Consider the following 21,936-nt stretch of genomic DNA (forward strand, 5'->3'; position numbering starts at 1 on the left):
TAATAAATTTACTGTTGTTTTCCTTTTTAATCTCTCGTTAAAACTGGTTATTTTTCTGGGCGATAATTTTCTTATCTCCAGATTTCTCGCTATTTAAAACACAAACCAGTAAGTGTGTACAAAGACTTACGGACAGACAAAGGCGCATACAAAGTTATATATGTATTTATGTACAATGTGTTGTACATACTCATTTTATCTTTCTTTATTGTTTCTCATTTTGGTTGTAGCGTGACGAAACGTGATTGATCTGCGCGAGAAATGCTCACTGCCATTATGAACTGATGAACTGTAGTGGACTTACATAAATGTACTGGATGTAAATATGTACATATGTATGTATATTTGTGTGTGCCAACAGAGTGACTCACATCAAAACAATGCCATCCACAAACGAGGTGCCGGTTCAGAGGTAAGTGTAACGGTGGAAATTTACGAGGTAAGTTAAGGTAGCATAAGTGGAATTTTGGAATTTTCATTCTTATCTTCTTTTTTCCATGTGTATACATACATATGTATGTGAATCTTTTTATTCTCCCAAATACTTTTTATAAGATACTCACATTTAGATTCCAAAGCAATTGCTGATGTTCAACAACTGACAGATCAAATCTCATTTTGTCAACTTAATAAAACTATAAGTAGAGTTGTGAGTAACGCCAGCAGTGCCAGGAAGAACAACAAAAAAGAATTAAAAGAAGAAGAGAAAACAAACAAAAAAGTAGGTTACATAGGAAATTCATGAAATATTGATAGTCTCTAAGCAGACAGACTGCTTGTGCGCTGCTGCCAAGCGTTAGCATGGAGAAGGTCGATGGCAGGAAGGAGGGAAAATATGTACATGGCTAGAACACACAAAAAGAGGCGATCAGGGCGATTGTGTGGTAGAATTGAAGGATTTCAGTAGGGATCTGTAATGCGAGCTAGCCGAGGAAAGGATGTACATACTTATGTTTATTTGTAGGTGGTCATATGTAGATATATATGTACATATGTACATACTTATATGTACTTAGACTCACATACATACTTATGTAACTCTGATAACTGCTGCAGGCGAGGCGACAACTATGTACACTACGCGAAATTTATTTAACCACGTCCCCAAAGTGAGCAAAAACAATTTGACACTCACGAAAATAAAAGCGCTGGCATGCGTAGGCAAAATCTTAGCCCTGGGAACTTTGGGACTACATCCAAAACATATACAAAAATAATTGTCCTATATTTTAGTATGAAAAAATTTTAAAAGATAAATAATCTTTTAAAATTGCATATTTTTTGTGAAAAAATACAATAATTTTGAAAAATATGCAAATTCGTAGTTCTATGAACCTTTCTGATACTGAGTAATTATCGATACCTTGTTTGATACAAGTACAAGTACTGATTTGAGTAATACCTTGATGATATCGATTTATCCCTACTGAGAGCTCATCCAACAGCATCCTTTGATGTTCTATCTAGGGGGCTCGTGTCGCTAACCCTCTCATCGTCGATATAACAGTCTCCACCTATTCGCTGACGTCATGAAATTCTTTATCGCACTATGGATGAAAATTAAAATTTCAAAATGTACATAGTTCTTTAGCGAAAACATTTTACCCAAATGTATTACCTAAAAAGTAAACATGTACTTTTATGTGTATATACTTATTTTTGAAAGTGGTTGGACCACCTTCCTTACCATATCTACTTTTGGACTCAGATCAATCTTTGCTATTATAGCTTTGAAAGGAACTTTTTCGGGTCAAGCCAAAACTACGTTTTAACTATTGTTTATTTTACCAACTTTTTCATCACTGTATCCTCTCAAATTTTGATTTAGAATTTTTTTTTGCTCTCCCTTTCTCTCACTTTTGTGACATCACACCCGGTTGCTCTCAGCTCGATTAGCGCAATCTTTAATTCTATCATTCTTCAGTCATATCCAAACTCAGTCGAAAAGGGCTATTTTAAGGACAAGACACATCAGGGCGGAGAGGTTTTCAGCCTTGATTTCCATAGACTTGTATGATCTTAGTGTGTAGCCTAGATTTGTAAGAGACAAGGACATAACACCTACATAGCTTCCTAATGGGAAAACGAAAATTTATAATTCAATTCAATTCAATTCAATTCAATTTATTAACTTCTTGAGTACAGTAAAACGCGAGGTCTTTTCAATGTACAAATAATCCAAAAAAAATTACAAAATTAACTTCAACTAAAATCTAATTAGATAAAGTACAGAAAAATATTGTGATGGTAACAACAATATTTAATTATAAGTAATAGTTGTGCAAAAAAAAAAGCATATATATATATATAATAGATAAAGATAATATTTTAGGAGAGGAGTTTTAGGGAAGGTAGAAGGATTTTACTTAAAAAGACTTGTAACTGCCGCTTTGAAGCATCCAAACATTGTTATACATTTAATTGAGGTTGGTAAGGAGTTCCAGATTCTGACAACACTAACAAAAAACAATCTAGACGCTGTTAAAGTTTTATACCTAGGTACAATAAAATTATGGGTGCGAGACGATTGAACCAGGTTCAGTTTTCGGTAAAGATAGCATGGTTGTCGGTATCTAATTAACTTATACTAAAATAAGATGTTACGAATCTTCAGATAGCTCTCCAAGTTCGAGCCTAAGATGCTTTTTGTGAACTCTGAAATGTGGTCATACTTTCTTTTACCGTAAATAAATCTGGCTGTATTATTTGAGGCCATATTTAATTTGTTCTTGGATTCACTGTCCAGATTACAATAAACCATTTCGAAATACGAAATGTTGGGGACAATAAGAGACCGTACCAATTTAAGTTTTATGTTAGTTGGTAGGCAGTTACACGTTTGCCATAAATTCCTTAGAATCAAATATATCTTGGATATACAATGGCTAATGTGATCTGTGCAAGTTAAATGTGTATTCATTTTAAAACCAAGATTCGTTACAACGGATTGGAAATTCAACTCCGTATTGCCCAGCATTAATGACGGCAAACTTCTTAAATCAAGAGGATCAAACGATATAGGCAGTACCTGCGTTTTGGCAGCGTTTAAACTGAGACCGTTCGTTTTGGCCCACTTTACTATTCTACCAAGATCTTCATTTAACCTAAAAACTAAATCTTCCCCTAGACCGATGGGACGCGAGAAATAAATCTGTGTGTCATCAGCATATAAATGAATACATGAGTTTTGGCAACAGAAAACAATATCGTTTACGAAAACACTAAAAAGAATGGGACCTAGAATCGAGCCTTGAGGTACTCCAGAAGTTATTTTTTTGCGACAAGAAAAGATGTCTCCGCATTGGACTTGTTGGTATCTGTTTGAGAGATAGTTGCTCATTAATTTGAGTGACGTTGAATTAAAACCAAAATAATGTTGCAGCTTTAACAGAAGAATGTCATGTCTAACCATATCAAAAGCTTTAGAAAAATCTAAGAGCACTAAAATAGTAAGTAACTTATTATCAAAAGCAGGACGAATGTCTTCCATAACTTTTAACAAGGCAGTAGAACAACTGTGGTTGGAACCAGAAAAACCAGATTGGAACTCGCTCAAGAGACTGTACTTATCAAGGTGGTGAATTATTTGGGTGGAAATTAATTTTTCGAAAACTTTCGCTAGAGCTGGTAAAATGCTAATGGGTCTAAAGTCCCTTGGAGAGTCAGCTGAGTAGTTTTTAGGGATCGGAATAATATTTGCAATTTTCCATTCTTTGGGAAAGGTAGAGGAGGTTAAGGCATAATTGAAAATATGTGTAAGAGTAGGCAGCACATAAGGCAGAATTAGTTTTAGAAAGCGTAGACTGACTCCATCCACGCCGGTAGCATTTGATTTTATTGCAAAGACGCATTTTGCGACGTCATCTTCCGTAGCTACATCGAATGAAAATTCGTATGCCGGCTTATAATTTAAACTTTCATTAGTAGTAAAAGGATACGGATCTGACAAGGCAGCACCAGTAATGAAATAAGTATTCATTTCATCGGCATCAATCGTACATGTTTGCGCGTCCTTAGCATAGACTCCTAATGTTTTTAAATTTTTCCACAATGCTTTAGGGGACAAGTTAGTGTTGAGCTTGGTTTCCAAGTAGTTCTTCTTGTTATTACGTACTGCTTTAGCCACTTTATTTCGGAGATTTTTATAACTATTCCAGCGCTCAGTTGTAGGATTTCGTTTCCAATACCTATAGGCCCTAGATCGATCTTTAATAAGATTTAGGATTTATAATGAGAAAATATGAATTGTATTTAGAAAACATAAAATTGTATTGAGAAAACATAAATTCTATTGAGAATACGTAAATAGTAAATAATGAGAAAACGTAGATTTATAACGTGATCAAGATTACTGTTTAAGGTTTGGAACTTTTATTATTTGAATTTCATCTAATTGTGAAAGCAGGCGTGCAAAAAAATTCTTTGTTTTTCCATATGAAGTATAGCAGAGTTTCGAGAATTTTAACGCGAACATTTATAAATAATATTGTTGGAGAGTGTTTCGAATTATCTTGTCATTTCTACATAATGACGTAATTATGTATCTTAATTTTTCCAAGAACACAAATTCGCGAAAGGAAAATGTATAAAAAATTTCGATCAAAACAGGAAAAAGGTGACGAATGCTACTACACTAGGAGAAAACGGGGTCAAGCTTGCTCTTAACCTTGGCATTAATTACAAAGCTGCACACCGATGGATTCGCAGCGGAAGCATTACAATTAAACAAAAAACAAATGACAAACGAAACAAAATTTTGAATGAGCACTTATCAGAAATAGTTGAACGGCTGGAGAAGGATAGCGGACTAACCCTAGTTCAACTAAAACAAAAGCTGTTCAGGGTTTTTGGTGTCGACTTTAGCACAACTGTTGGGAACCAACTTAAAGGTATATACATACATATGTGCTATAGTGTGAAAACAGGTCACACATCGCCTGCAATGATGAACATCGAGAAAAACACAGAGAAAAGAGCAGTATATGTCCGGAAGCTGAATGCCTTTATGCAAGTTAAGCAAATTGTTTGGATTGAGGCGACTAATTTCAATTTGTTTGTCGACTTTAACATGAAAGATCTAAAGTAGGGCAGCGGGCAATACAAACAGCGCGTGGACCAGATGTCCACATTATAGGTGTCATTGCAGCATCAAGTATTTCGCTAATTGACCGAAGGAGATGTGCCTTCACAGACAGCAGCTGCAGTGATTGAATTATGATATGAAGCTCATACAAAAGTGGCAACATTTGGGAAATAATTTGCGAGACTTGGTAGGTAATTGTGTGCGATAACGCTTCCTGTCACTCAATAATAAATACTGCAGTAGCCCAGCATTCTGATGGTATGTCGGCCGTCTTACGTTTGCGTCCGTATTCGTCTATGCTCAATTCTTTTGAGATTATTTGGTCTAAGTGTAAAACCGAGGTGAAGACAACTCTGCCTATTACGAGTGGAACAGGATTCTGTGTAGACATGGGTAACACTGCGCTGCGCGGCGCCATTGCGTTAACACCGTAGCCGGAGTTGCCGCACCAACGCCAATAAATGAAAAGCGCTAGCATCATTAACACCAAGAAACACATGAAACACACACACAATTCGTCTTAATTCTTTGAAAAATAACATATTGTTTGTTTTTGCTTTTGAGAGGTGAGAACGCCAGAAACTTATGTACCTTGGCAAATTTAAAGCTTTTACTCAAGAATGATGAAAATATCGTGGCATTTACAGCGCATTTGTTTAGCGCCGAAAGATAAAGAAATAATAGACATGACACAACTGTATTGTGTATGACACTGTATGACGATGGGTACAGCGGTGATGCTCAGATGGCGCCGTGTTCAAACCAGTACACTGCACCGAGTTAGTGCGCTGACATCACAGACGGCGCCGGCGCTATTGAGCTAGCGCCATAAAAATTGCGCTATTACCCATGGCTAATTCTGTGAACAGAGGCTCCGGTATTAAAAGAAAACAATAAGCGACGTCAAGCTAAGACTATCAGGCGCAAGAGCTGTGCAGCACACAACAACATTTCACGCACTTGTGTTGCAAAACATGAGAGTGGGTGAATAACGGCAGAAGGACAAATATTGGAGGAGACTCAGTTCTCATTACTTATATATGTATGCACGTATTATCTTTATAAATTTACCATTTATCTTTATAAATCTACGTTTTCTCAATATCAGTTTACTTTTTATCATTGTAATTTTCATTTTATCATTATAAACTAACGTTTTCTCATTACTGGGTTTAAAAGGTGTAGAAGAGGAAGTCTCAAATAACGTTTTATACGATGCTTCCACAATTCGTAATTCGCTCTCTAAGTAATTCGTGAATTACCCTATTCCACGGCACACATTAGTAATTCGTTTGGCAGCTCTAGTTCTTGTTCTTGTTATTCGCTATTTATTATTATTTTTGTGTACTGCAAACATCGAAGATGGAGCTAAAATTTAAGTTATCAACAATTTTAATTTATATAGAGAATATTTTATTAATATTATTCTATAACTAGAAAAAGTGCCAGCAAATGGGACCAGGCCGGTGAAAACTTCGATATATTTTCGATAAATATTAGAGAAGGCGCCGATTCGTTCGTCATTCGCATGGTAATTCGTTCTGAATTACCTACAAATGAGGTAATTCGCTTTAAAAATTTTGTATGGCGAATTAAGTAATTCGGAAGGTAATTGGCAAGGCGAATGACAAATGGGAGAGCGAATTACGAAGCGTGGAAACGCCGTATTAGTGTAGATGCGCGCTGTCAGTCTTGCTTCAGAATGAGATCATTTGAAATAGCGTGTAGTATGCTGGATTTGCTGCGCTGATGTATGTATGTAAGGCGAATCGCAGATGTCCGGGTGTAAGTGAGCGTTGAAGTACTGTCTTTATTGTCTTAGACACTGTTTAGTACGTACGCGATCTTCCTTGGATTCGCAGTGTCATGTATCGTTTCTTTTATACTTTTGGAGGGATATCTGGGGATAAAGACGGATTGAACAGTGGGCTAAAATCCTCATATGCACCACCAGCGTGGAAGTATCATATCGACCGATTTTTTATGACGATTTAGCTTTGATTTGGCCAACTTAAACAATGTTTTGCTTAAATAAGTATGTTATCTCTCTTTGTTTTGATCGATCTGGTAAAACACGTTTGAGGAGGGTCATCATCCCATGTTTTGAGGCTTTGTCTAGAATTTCAATTACTGTAGGAATAAATTTAAAATAGTGTGCGCCTTAGCAAATTTCCCTCACTGTAAATGTATGTGCATACAAATCTGCGGCAGGCTCCGAGAAAATTGCACTTTTACACTGCAGACAGTCTATCCGAGCGTAAAGAACTGTTTAAAACTATGCCAGCCAAACGATGCAGGAGTGGTAAAACCAACAATTCAAATAAACGGCACATTTATCTACATACAAGCCGCCTGCACAGGATCTACTAGGACCTACTTTGGTCGATGAAGGCGCGTTGGCAATAGCAGACTGAAACGTCATCCACAAAGCTGGCATAGCGGCAACGAGGTTAAAATATGTATCTAAAATAGAGCAAAAGATTTGCTAGAAATGCATGGAATGCTAGAAGCTGGCTGACGAGCCCAGAGGAGCCGGAAGTAATGTGTACTTACATGGTAGAAAAGTGCGAGCTTGCATGAGTAGTAGGCGGTGGTAATGGGTGAAGCAGATTGCGTTGGCCTAAAAATAAGTTGTTGCGTAGGTCGAAAGTACTTGCTGTTGCTGATGTTTTTATTTCTTCTTTTGGATTTGTTTTTATTTCTATGCTTCTTTTACTTGCTCAGTGACATGCTGACATTACTGCCTCCCTTTTCTGCAGGACATATAAACATTTGACTGTATACACCAGCAGCACCCAAAATACATATGTACATGTATGTAGATAGCCCCTTCCTCCGTACGCTATAACTTCTCAACGGCTTGACGTCCTCTTTGCTTTCTTTTAATCCGCTGTCCCAACCAGTGTTGCCATTTTAGCCGTTTTCCGGCTAGATTTAGCCGGTTGCGATAGCAAACAGCCGGAGAAATTTCGATTTAGCCGGCAGCCGATTTGTTAGCCGTTTTGCAGAAAAAGATTAGCCGTTTTTAGCCGATTTTGATATTTGCCTTGTTTTCTTAAATTTCAAATATGTATATATGTTTCCATTTTTGACTAAGCGACCCAAAATCTGTTAGAGATGGCCAATAGTCTTATCGTGGAGAAAATTTTCATGTCAGTCAGGGTTGTATGAAATTGGGCCGATTTCGCTTATTTTTATTTTAAACGAAGAAGGGATTTTCTTCATAAAATGTTTGTTATAAATGTCTTAATTTTAAGTGTGAAGTTTTATTCGCAAACTTAGAAAATAAGAAATTGTTTCACTGTTAAGACACTTAAGATGCGTTTGTGTTTGGATATAGCGCCAACAAACAGAATAAATATTACATGTAGATATGGTGTTCCCAGATAGTCAATTCTGCCTAAATTACAAAACATAATTTTTGCCCACTCCCAAAGGTTTAAGGTAAGGGAAAAATTGATATTTTCAAGCACTATGTACACATATGGGCAAATCTAAAAAACAGGTAACCTTGGTGTTATTTAGCTTTATTTTCACTGTTGGAAACTATATCAAGCTGGTTGCTTTTGGATATAATTCCTTGACGTATACTTGAAGCCTCAACAAAAATGTGGATCAATTTGCTGCATAACTTTTGAATTATAGGTGTTTAAATTTAAAAAAATAGTGAAAACAAGTGAATTTTTTATGTAATTTTTAAGAGGGGCAAAATTAATTATGTCATAACTTTTGAAGCACACCATATTCTGATTTGAAATTTAATGGGCATTTAGCACTTATGTGTAGATTTTATATGTAGTAGATAAGAAAAGTGTGTATTAAAAAATTACGAAATGGCAAGTAACTCAAAGTCTGTAACTCCACATTTCACAATTTTCTAAATTTTCGGTTTATCGCGCATAGTTTTTGAAGCATTTAATTTTAAGAACTTTTTAAGTATGTATTGTATTCTACAAACAATTGCGAACGATCTGATACCTGAGCAAGAGCTGTGCTTTCAGAATAAACCAACTTTTAAAGATAAAATATTCTGCAATCTTGAGCGTAATTTTGATTCCAAAAATATCTTAATTGAAGGCACATTTGGAAAATGAGTCGAAACGATCTAGATATTTGTATAACTACTAGTCCTTATATAGTTGCATATACCTGTAAAATGCTTCAAAAAAATGTTCTCTAGAAGTGTGTAAAAGTGTGTATGCTCCTTCTTGTAGTCAGAATATTTCGAGCGTGGTATCAAATCAATTTTTTTCGACAAAGGTTCTGATAGTTGGTCCTAGTTAATTGGAGCCTTTTAAATTCAATGGCGTCCCCAGTTTTTCCCGATTGTCTCCACTTTTGGAGATAGCGGTACTTGAAACTTTGCTTAAATATGAACTATTTTATAAAAAAACTCCCTCAGTTTAGAAGAGATGTTACTAAAATTTTGCACACGCCTGTATTTTAACATTTCCTTCACTATATCATCGAAATCGGTTCACTCTAAAATCTAGCTCCCAACTGATTGTCCAGAGACGTTGTTTTGCTATATAACTCCTCCAATTAAGCAGGTAAAAATTTGTTATAGGTTCACTTTAACATATAGCACGCATACATTTTATTATTCAGGTATGAAGTTAGAGTTATAGCGCAAAAACACATATCTGAGTTATCAGTTGTATTGGAGCTATACGTTAAAGTGCACCGATTCCGATAATTTTAAAAAGTAATTAAGGTAATATTAAAAAACCGTCATGTGCAAAATTTTATTAAAATAACTTTAAAACTGAGGGAGTTATTTATATAAAAGCTAAACTTTAATAAAATTTTCAAATACCGTTATCTCGAAAACCGGAGCCAATCTGGTAAAACGGGGGATGCCATTCAATTTAGAACGTCCCAATTAAGTGAGTTCAACTTTCAAAATCTTTGCTCAAAGTTTACAACTTGGACGACGTAATTTGAACCCAGCTTATTCTTTTGTTTTCTATTTCATGTTTATTCCTCGTCTAAATCTCGATTTATTAAGAGAATACGAATAAAATGATATATAAAACATAGGCGTGCTCACGAATTTAAAAATTAATTTTTTTTGTTTGGAGAGTGTACCTATTTTTTAGATTTGCCCATATGTATTTCTTTAAACAAAATTTTTTGCCGAGAATTTATTTAAATTCCAAAACCCGAATGCCAACTTGAATTAAAGGAACCAACACTGAAGTGAATCAAAATGAAAATAAAAGAGCACAAATTTATGTGTAAAGCAAAACTCTCTGGGAATCCTACGAGACATCTGCCGGTCATCTAAATGGGAGATATGCAGTCTTTTGGCATCATATGTTACATCAGAAGGGAAAAATCTGACCAGTTCTTTTGTGTAACTGTGATTTTGCATCCCTTGTCAACATATGGCCTCGATTGATGTTAACTTAAGGTCGTTGTTTTACTGCCTTAAAATTGAAGGGAAATTTTTACAGCGTTTTTTGTGTGTATTGGTTTCTATTTGAGTGTATTGAGAATCGGTCAGTCTGAAAAGGCCTTGTAGGGAAGACAATAGGTTCGTTCGTCGAAAATCCAGCGAGAATTATCACTCAAAATATCAGATAGTAAGAAAAAATGCTCCCAAATTCTCTCTCATGTAGAGAAACTTGCAATTTTCTGTACGAACGCAAATGTGCAAGTTTTTTTGCCAACTAGTGTCCACGGTTGCATTTCAAACAAAAGAAATGTGTATAGAGTTTTTAAAATTCTTTCAGAGGGGCAACAAACAGAATCTGCGTGTATATATCTTGTCCGACTTTCTTCAACATACGTTTCAATTTCTTTGTCGGGTTTACTATATCGACTCTGGTTGAGATTGCATTCCGATTAAGAATACAGTTTTTTTTTGCCGAATACCTTTCAAATCATTGGAATTATCTAAATTAATTAAGTAAACAAGTATTAACTTATATTTTTAATTTTAAAATCGCTCCAGTTTGTAAATTTTTAAATTTAACGAACTTGTTTATTCAAATTATCGTCGACAAAAAATCCAACCATGTGCCACAATCATATGGTTTTTTCCTAATTGCAAATTCTTGCTGGCAAAATTTTTTCGGCTCGAATTTGTAACTTCTCTCCAAGAAATAGTCTTTTTACTCGTGATTTATGTAAATAAAACACCTGAAATTTAGTTGAAACATTTTAGCCGTTTTTAGCCGGTTTTATTTGCCAATTTAGCCGGTTCGTCCAAAACGTTCTGGCAACACTGGTCCCAACCTACATCAGTACATGGCTGGCCGTGACGTCCTTGCTACTAGCACGCAGTTTATTGCTATTGTTTTTGTTGTGCTCAGTGCTGACGGCAACAGTCGAAGAGGCAAAACAAATAACACCAACAACGCAAAACTGCAACAATAGAAACAACAAAGAACAACTGTTGGACTAAGAGTGCTGTCGGTTGTAAATTTTATGGATTGTTCCGAGTTGCTGCTTCCAATCTACATGCTCGCACAGCTACACACACACACGCACACCTACATATGTATGTATGTATGTACATTCACACACAAGAAAGGATACAAATATTTACCCAGAATTGCTAAAGCTAGTACTTGTTGCTGTAGCTGTTTTTGTTGCTCTTACTATTCTCACTTAAATGAATTTTCACAGCGTTGCATGTTGTCTGGAAGTTTGGAAGTCGAAAGAGGTCGTCGAGAGGCGTCAAGTGTTTGGCGGTGGTCGTGATGGCGTCGGTGGTGGTGGCCTGCAATGGCATTGTTACTCTTCTTTTCTTCGATTCTGGCAGCTAAATCGTGTGGTAGTAGCTAACTTGACGTTGGCACATTGGCGCACATTTATCTTTATTTGCAGCAGCAACAGCAACAGCAACAGCAACAGCCACAGCAAATAGTCAGCCAAGGCAACAACTCGAAGTTATTACTTTGTGGCACAGGTTAGGGCAGTAAATGTTGATGGCGAAGGCGAAGGCGATGACGATGGCAGCATTTGTTAGCTCCACGTTGCCACCGCTGATAATTTGCTGCTTGAAAGAAAAGGAAATCTGCAGTTATTGCTACATATTACATATATATACATACATAAACTCCAACTTATCTCTGTATGTACTCGAAGGTGTTTGGCGCTTATCCTTAGCCGCGAAATTATTGAAATTTATTAAATTTGTTTGGCGCCGCCATTTCGGCGCGCTGAGCGCAAAGTTTCTTTAGCACACCTACAGCTACTGAAACAAAAGTGATTGTACTCGTGGATTTATTTTAGAGCTCACATGCATTGAATTAGTCATCCTTTGCATTTTTCTTACGCTGGTAGTTAAGATACATGGTACATAATCTTTACTTTATCACCAGATTTTGGAAAGTATGTAAAAAGTGCTGTAGCTTTGAATTTATTACAGATTTCCTTTTTAATGAAATGCGGGGTTATAGTCTAACGTGGGTCGTGGGTGACGCAATATTCAATATTATAGTAGCATCGGCATAGGAAATGGCCTTGTGGCCTAGTGCGTTACCTAATTTTAGTTCCTTGGGGGGCGGTTTTCACTGAATAGGTCTGCTGAAAGTCACATAAAAGGCTCTGCCTCTCTTCGGCATGAAAACGCCATTCGCCATTGTCCACGCTTTTGATACGTGCCCTAGATTAAGACATGCCTTGCAGAGTGCTGTTAAATCAGGACATATGAAGGTTGTTAAATGCTTTTTGTAGCTATATATGTTGGGAAGATGCCACGACAAGACCTAGGGCATCCGAGATTTTCGGCTCTCTCGTACGTCTGGCTGTACCGAAGTGGGCCTAAAGCGTTAAACGGTCCTCTTTTTTCGGGCAATGATAAGGCACCGAGTGTAATTGTACAAGAAAGAACCTTCTTATAAACATCATTCAGAGGCGACATAAAAGTGAATCCTATCCTATTTGTACTATAGTAACTTTTATAGCAAATTTAAAGTTTATCAATAAATCAATCAATATATGTGGCACTAGAACCGTTTTTCGATTTAGGACGAGACCGAAAAGCTTCTCCAATTGTCTCCCCCTGTGCGAATTTGTGCCAGTAGCTCATCCCGAGTGCAGTCATGTCCTTCTGCACTTGGTTGTTCCATTTTGTTCGTGTGCACCCGAGCTTTCGTTGTCCATCCATGGATGCCGAGTCGACTGGAGCGCCGTTGTCCGTGCGTACAAGAAGGCGCAATCTTTGCATTTTTATGCGCTGAACTATGTCCGTGTCGTTAAAAGGCTCATACAGTTCGCCATTCCAAGCTCAAAAAACGTCATGTTGTGTTCGCAGATCCCGACACTTCTTTGTGTGGCTGTGTAGTCAGTACCCTTGATCCATCCATGCCAAGCAGATTTCTACGCCACTGGAGATGAGTACTTTGGATCTTCAGATATCCGTGATGCAACTGTCAACCTATTTATAACTGATTAAGGAATTGGCATCATACTTATACCTTAGCGCTTTTCGGTCTCTAATTCCAGAGGGGAGAGAGGTTCAGACAATTTCGCTTAATTATTGGCGTCCCTAATCTGATTGTAACGATATTAGGTCGACCTGTAAAAACCGGGTCAAGCATCACCGATCATAAAAATATATTTCCTTTCCACAACAGTGTCGTTGCTTGACTGGCCGGCCAGAAGTTCCATTTTAACCATTTGCTAAATACATACATACATACATATGTACTTAAGTAGCACTGCGCGATGGCTTGAAAACTAAAAGGTTTCACTGATATTTTCTGAATTCACACCAATACGCAAGCAAAGCCGCAGCAGCGGGGTTTACAAAAAAGTGGCTTAAATTAATTCCTAAAACTCTTCTCATGAAATAATAGTTATTTTCGAATTTTTCGCTACGTGACAAGCTGATTATGCGCATTTGATTTGTTTATTTATTTGAAAGTAATTTTTTGAAGCGTTTCACTCTTTTACGTATTGTTTCCGACGTCATGGTCGTACACTTACTTGCACTGCAAAAACGCTTTATTTCGCCACTCATAATACATACGAGTAGGTGTGCATGTGTGTATAGACATAATTACTCACGCGACCTTCAATAAACGCTGTTGTTTACAAAGTGCGTACAGGGTAATGAATTTCGGTTGAAAGGCGACTCCCTAATATTGGCATTTATACTACATCAACAAGTGTCAATAATCGATGTACATACTTATGTATGTATGTACTATGTACCTATGCATAAGTATGTATTTATCTACCATTTGCAAATTTCTTGACAAAGGTGTGTTTTGAGGGTAAATTAAGTGGAAAACCCAAAAGGCCAACGTGATGAAAGAAAAAACGTATAGCCCCCAAGTCAGTTCAACAATGGTAAAGGTAGGCGATAATGTGCCGAAACATTACCATAACTAAATACTGTATGTATGTAAGTATGTATGGAGCATGTTAGTACAACATCACGTCCATACTTTTTATGCTTTTCAACATTGGTGAAACTTTACCAGCTATACAGGCAGCCAGTGCTTGCAGGTGAGTCACAGCGCGGCTCAATTCCGCAGCTTCTTGCGGTTGCTCGACACGTGCGATATTTTTTCATTCGTTTTTGTTTCCGTTTTTCAATGACAGTTAATTGACTTAGTTAAAACTTTTGAGTTTTTATGCGTAAAGTTCCAGTAGAAAATAAGAGGTTTGCGCGACAATAAAAATATGTACATACATTAGGCTGGGTCGATTTTGTATGGGGGAAAATAAAAGACATTTGACCGTATTGTAATTGTAATATTACGATGTCTTAGGTCAAAGCCAATTGTTATTGGCCACGAAACATTAATTTAAAACTTATCTTTAGCCCGCGCAATTGAATCAAAGTGTATGAATTTTGAAAATGAATCTTTGGCTTGTAATATCTATGGAATGTCTGAATTGTTATAAACAGGACGATATATCAAATGAAGGGTTATTAAATTTAGTACCTCACGCTCATTTATCATTTTTCAATAAGTCTACAAGTTTTTATGATATTAAGATACAACTTACAAAAACTATAATTTTCCCTTATGAATTTTCAAATTTTTCATTACTTCAGCAACCAAGTGAAAAATACAAAAAAGTGAGACGAGATTTATTTCAAACGTTTTAATGCTTTCTGTTTATACAAATGTTGGTAAGTTAATAGTAGTTTCAAGCATATAAGTATTTACATAAGTACATACATTAACATAATACAATTGGAGTGAGAAACGTCCATTTTAAGTACATTTATGCAGTCTTGAAAATTGGTACGGAATGGTTTCCTTAGTCACCGAAGAAGCACATTTTTCGCGGTTTCTAAATTTGTCGTTATATGAAAGTAGGGGACGTGCAATAAGTGTTTAGATATACATAAATATTTTAGTTAAATTAGTTATGTGAAAAAGTGACTGCAGGTAAATGCAATAGTCTTTAACAAATTCTTGGAAATCCTTTTGAGGAATCTCAAACTGGACGATATTTCTTTGCATTTAGCTTGAACGACAAAAGGCACTCCCTGGCACACTTTTCTGTAATTGTGGGGACGCATAAACTTAAGTAAACTAATTGGTGTTTTTAGAAGTTGTGCCTGTTCAGTGTTTCCATACTCATTTTCATGAACAAAATTTTTCCACGATGATAGAAAATAATGGCATTTCTATTAGAGCTACCGAAATTGTTCCTAAATTTGCAAAAATTCACATAATATAGCTAATATTAAAAAAATATTAGAATATTTGGAACCAGCAATATTAATGCTGTTCCTTACATCTTTTGACTATAGGCCACTGCAATTATCAAGAGAACAATTAAAATTTCATTGCAAACAGATAACTTTGAGATTAGCGATAAGCTTAAGAGCTTAGAGAAATGATATTTGACTTTATATTTTGCGTTAACGGATTCATTATCTAATAATGTGCACCAAACCCTTTTGCTGAACCCAGAATTTTTAACAAGAATTGGTCTTATTCGACTAGTGTGCTGTGGGTCACTTGGCGGTCGATGCGCGGGCTCTCACAATTAAATTAAAGACTAATATTTTGCAGGCTTGTTGTTGACTTCATGATACAATATATTTTCACTATTACCAAGGGATTTGAGAAAAATTAGATTTTCGACCCGCCCTAATGTACATACATCTACATACACTTGCACTAGGAATGTTAATCCCAGGATCCCGGCCATTTTAAGGTCCCAAAAATCTCTGAATTCTTGGCAAATAATCCCGGGATTTGTAATTTGCGCTGATGTCAATAATATAAACTCTTTTTCTTTACCAGTATTGGCTATATTTCTTTTTTTATTCAATAATTAATATTTTTTTTACAAACACCGCCCGATAGTAAATTTTAAACACAAATATCAATATATTCGCAAAACCATGGTCCAAATATAGTAAAATTGCGTTTTTAGTTTTTCACTCTGACGCGTCAGTAATTCAATAATGATTCAAAAAATTCAGAGAAATGTGCTTAGAGAAGAAGTATGGGTATCGAATTAAAAAGGAAATCCTGTAGAATATTAACAGATTAAAGTTTTTCATGCAGAGGGACTGGTAAGTATTGAAAATGTCGTTTTAAAATTTTATCCTTGAAATTTCTCAATATTTGCTTTTGAAAAAATTATACAGTATGTCTCATATTTCCGCCTAATCGCGTAATGCCGGGATTGTGATAATGACATACCGAAAATCCCGGTTAAAAAGCGAAAAAATTAACATCCCTAATATGTACACATAATACAAACTAGCGTACCCGGCGAACTTCGTCTCGCCCAATATTAATTCTTTGTTGGAACATTTTTGTACAACACTTTCACCAACTAACTATTCATTTAACGACTTCCAGTGGCACATTCATCTGCTCTGATTATGGTTTTTTGGTCGTAAGACCCATTGCCGTTTTAAATAAGCTAACCAAAATATTGTGTCCGTAAAGAATTTTTGCAATTTTCCAATGATCTGGTGTTTCATAGCACAGTTACTGCCGGTTTCACGAAAGCAATTTAAGTGAAAAATATTTTTTTTGTCAGTTTCCATATAAAATTCAAATAAAAGAATAATTTTTCATTAAAATTTATTTCGTGAAACTGGCTGTTAATTGCACAACGCTGATAAGTTTCGATATCACAGTTGCCAACGAAATAAATTTGAACAACTTTTTTCTCTTCATTCGCTGTCTGGAACAATGTTCTGGTTCGATGTTGAATATGTACAGCACAGTTGGCGGCAAGTTAAAAATTGGTGAGCATCGTTGGTTCGCATAAATCCAGTATACATAGATTTATTTGAGATGAAATCCATTAACTGCCCAATCACTGCATTTGTGGACATTCATCACGAATTGTCCTTATTCAGGTAATTCGCCATAGTTATGAGCTCAGGGGTCTGGTGGTGGTGTTACTGTAGTAATTTGGCTTTAACCCCTGCAGAACCCAATCCTGATGTCTCCGAATAAAAGATTTACGCATTGTAAATCACATCAGATGGACCAATCGTAACTCACATAAGTTCGATACGCTCAATGGTGCGGCATGTCGGCGTAATTGGACACTCATGGCACTTCTCCTCCCTCTGCGATGCAAATCGGGATCTCGCTGTTCTTTCAGTTGTTAAGGAGCTGGTCGTCCTGCATGAATTCGCGAATTTTTTCGTGAATTTTTTAATCCACCCGTAGTGAATACACGGAAACGAAAAGTAATGCGGTTCGAGGAAAATGAAACTCATGATAAGGCTGAAAATTTTGAACACACTTTTAACACCTTACCTAACCTACATAATTCTTATGCATTGATACAATTTTGAACCTGGGCAACCATTTCAATTGTAATATTACGAGCAAAATTAAAGAAATAAAAACACTCGTGTACAAAATTTACGGAAAATCCATTTTCTAGAATTTTCTATTCAAAAAGTTTTTTCAAATTTCCTTGAGCAGAGACAAACACAACAAAAAAGACAGCTCACATAGGACAATCCTTTCCAGAGCTATGCTTGGTATTACGGTAGCAGCTTTGTTTTATACATATACATATATAGAGATTAAAATTTGTAAATAGTTGGCAACCCTCTTCAAAATTGATACTTGTGTTTAAGAGTGCATTTAAATGCCTTTCATTCCATGAACGCGTTGAAATATTTTACGCGATATATGTATATTTAAGTCACTAGAATTTTAAGCGGGTGGCAACCCTATTACAATTTTTTTTGTATTTTTCGTCTCAACTGGTAAATCTACCCTGCAAAATGGTGTTTTATTCTTTCAATTTGATGGAGTACTATGGAAGATGTGTAGCTTTACTAACCGAGTACAGTGCTTTCAGCTTTTTAAACCCCTTTTTTTAAATAACTAAATTTGAACAACGAGAGTATTTTCGCATGTACGTGATTCATTAAATTTGATAAAATATTAAAGGAGATATCGTTTGGTAACAGAAAAGTATCTTTTAGAAAAAAGTATATAGATTCTTTGTGTCATTTAGCTCTACAAGGCATAGTACGTCCTTAGTGCAGATAATTCCACTAATGCCCTGTCCTTTTTTTCTACAATGCGTTTTTTACTGCGCTGGTATTTAAGCTGCGTCAAATGCTCTAGTGAGCTTTATTCCTGGGATATCGAGCCGAGCAGCTCTGTTAAATGCTCTTGTTCCATTTATTGATTTATAGATCGGCGAGTTTGCTATTAAAGTGTTATTGAGAAATGTATGCATGTATAAATGTATTCATCTTGAAGTCCAGTGCCCGAATCGCGGCGTTCTTGTTCGAATGATTATTCGTTTCGAATCTAATCGAATAAAATCACAGCTGTTTTCTCCCCAGTAAAATTTAAAATGACCAAGCGCACTGTCTATTGAAAGCCATGATCTAAAAAATAAGCATCAATTCGAGTTACGTTCGATTAAAAGAGAGAAAAAGTCTCTTGAATCAAGCACAACGCTACTTCTTCTTATTCTTTTTATTGTTTCGCGCTGTAACCGTCTAAGCGATTCTGATCCGAGTCAACGCCAGTCGAGTCCAGGAAAGTCAAGTCCTTCTCCAAGTGGTCCTCTCTTCGAAGAGGAATGCCCACGAAGACCCATTATCCTGTGGGAAGAGTCTATTAACACTAACTAGACAAAAGCCTGGGTCGCGTAGACAGATCGCCTCAATTGGGATAGTTTATTATAAAACTAAGGCAGGCAATTTTAGGCGAACTGTTGTTAGGTACTTAGTTGTTAAGCGATCAGAAAAACAAAAATATTTGTTTCAATTAATATCATTCGTCAGCTCTGCTAAATTAAAAATACATTTACTTATTTTAAAGTTCGCGTGCATATGCATGTAGGTATGTAATTGTTTGTATTGACGTGCCTACTTACATTCATAGTTAACTAAACCTATCTACGAACTAAACAAAAACGAAATCATATCTGCGATTTAACTAAATACATATGTACATGCATATGTATGTACATAAATAAGTTATTAATAGACTTTTTTGACGTACTGTTGATTAAGTAGCTGATTATTGCAGTGTATAATATGGAAAACTGAGCCCTATTCACAAACATTTACCCATACATACATACATACATATGTACAACATACGTGTATATATTTCTCTCTTGATTTATCAAGTTTTATCTATATTTAGGTTTCTTTTATCTTATTATCTTATTCTTTGTTTATTCATACATACTTACATATGTATGTATGTATGTATGAATGTAGCCACTTTTGTTAATAAGAAACTTTTTGCTACTCTTTCTTTCTTGTTGGTGTAAAAGTGTAGAAGACAGTAAGAACGAGCTCAAATTGAAAACAAGTTTTGGCTTTAAGTCCGCTGAAGCCAGCAAAACGTTCATGGCTAAGCGCAAATTATGTTTTTACGTGGAAGGGGTAAGGGCAAAAAAACAAAAACAAAATAGGCACAAAATAAACAAAAAATAGTAGAAACAGTTAGCGCAAATGTTGGTTAGCAGAATGTTATAAAAATTCACCGGCCACGTACAGCAAATCAATTAAGACGTAATCATTACAATTGAAAAAGCGTAAATAGAAACAATACGAAGGTGGTAAGCGCGAGTAAAGATAAATGTAAGTAAACAGACTGAAATAGTACCTAATACAGTAAGAAAAGTCGGTTTGCTTTTGGTGTTATGTATGGCTTTTTGATGTGGCATTTGTGGTATCGCCAAATTTTGGTTGTTGTTTATTTGGTGCAGCATATTAAAAAACAGCTACATATGTTTATATGTATTAAATATGATTTTCATACATACATATATACATATGTACATACCTACCTATCTCTACACAAAACATATTTCTTTTAAAAAGCATATTTTTTCGGTTCATTGCTGGGGACACTGACCGTTTTTTCTTCGTTTCAAATCTTCCTGTATATTTTATATTTTCATGTTCATATATTTATGTATATCGTTATCTGAAATGCAAAAAGACGTAACAAACATCATAGTTGAAATGCAAAAAGTAATAACTAATAAAGAATTCAAAATTCACTTCTTGATTTATTTGATGGATTTCATCGAATTACAACTCGCCATATTATTTTATGAAAAACAAATTAAAATAAATATTATTCACGACTTTTTCCATTTAACTTACGATGTTGTTACGTCTTTTTGCATTTTAGGTGACGATATGTTCATATGTCTGCGCTTACATATGCATATGTATGTATGTATATGGACATTGGGGCGGTCCAAAATTTTTTTCCTCCAGCCATCCCCAGATCTGAAAAATATCAAAAATAAGGAGGCCCATATTGTTTTTTTTGAAATCGATTAATATTTACCTGTGTAGCCGAGGCTTTGAAGTTTCCCATGTATTTTAAATTTTTTCGTAGAATTTCTAAAAAATCGTTTTCTATCGAATAAGAATATTTACCTTGAGAAGTTTTCAAAAAATAATACTATGCTGCCTATTTAACTTAAAAATTTTACTAAGTGTGTTTTAATAACCGATAATCCTATCTGTTATATACAAAGAATAGTTGTTTTAAGTTTTCATAACCACATCACGCTCGAACAGCTCAATGAATGTGTTTAATACTTTTTTGCATTCTTATCGATGTTTTCTGTAGGTTTGTGGTAAAAAGTTTTGAAAAATAGGGTTGCCAATATTTCAAAATTTTAAATTATTTAAAGGTCAATAAATAATTAAGTTTTTTCATCAAAACTAAAAGCGTTTGAAGATATTTAAAAATATTAAAAAATAGAACAATAGTTATTAAAAATTTAAGCTTATTAATATGTTTTTAAATAGGGTTGCCACCCATCTGTTAACTAAGATGATGTAATTATGTAAGTTAAGTGAAATGATGCAATATGCATTTTTGCACATTCCATAGTTTGACATGGTAGCGACGATATATCGCATTCACTTTAATTTTTTAGATAGGTGCCAACTCTATCCAGAAATGCATACATATGTAGGGGTTGAAGATTTATTTTAACACCTTTTGTTTGAAACTCATATTTTACTTAACCGCATGTAGCATGATTTGAAAAATTTGTTATTGTATATATATGGCAACCCTATCCTAAAATATATGTGAATTAAAATGTGTATTTTTTTAAACCTTTGCTGGTCGTGCATAAACATTTTTTTTTTGTTACCCATACTGTGGTATTAAGTAAGCTTAAATTTTTAATAACCGTTGTTGTATTTTTTAGTAAGATGGCACCCCGTACAAAAATGTTTTTAAATGTCTTCAAACGCTTTTAGTTCTGATGAAGAAACTTAGTTATTTTATTGAGCCTTTAAATAACTTCAAATTTTCAGATATCTGGCAACCCTATTTTTTTAATTTTTTACCGCATACCCACAGAAATAATCGAGTAGAATGCAAAAAAATAAACACATCCATAGAGCTGTTTGTGCGTAATGTGTTTATGAAAACATA

General features: G+C 35.3%; 1 protein-coding gene and 1 long non-coding RNA gene across 2 annotated transcripts in view; one reads left to right on the forward strand and one right to left on the reverse strand.

Annotated features, from left to right (window-relative positions):
* Nucleotides 1–393: 393 nt before the first annotated feature.
* The window catches only part of LOC118748959 (kelch-like protein 12), a 112,963-nt gene continuing 91,420 nt past the window's right edge, over nt 394–21,936 (forward strand). Inside the window, exon 1 of the mRNA XM_036483723.1 lies at nt 394–412. The gene's annotated coding sequence lies outside the window, so the exon portion shown is untranslated. The remainder of the gene's footprint in view (nt 413–21,936) is intronic.
* LOC118748960 lies at nt 6,704–7,974 on the reverse strand. Its single transcript, XR_004994120.1, has 3 exons — nt 7,637–7,974; nt 7,282–7,546; nt 6,704–7,213 (listed from the first exon to the last, which is right to left on the reverse strand). It is a non-coding gene; the product is annotated as an uncharacterized LOC118748960 (long non-coding RNA).

The sequence above is a fragment of the Rhagoletis pomonella genome, unplaced genomic scaffold (genome assembly GCF_013731165.1).
Source record: "Rhagoletis pomonella isolate Grant_MI unplaced genomic scaffold, Rhpom_1.0 Rhpom_scaffold_00013, whole genome shotgun sequence".
In the NCBI taxonomy this organism is placed as follows: domain Eukaryota; kingdom Metazoa; phylum Arthropoda; class Insecta; order Diptera; family Tephritidae; genus Rhagoletis; species Rhagoletis pomonella.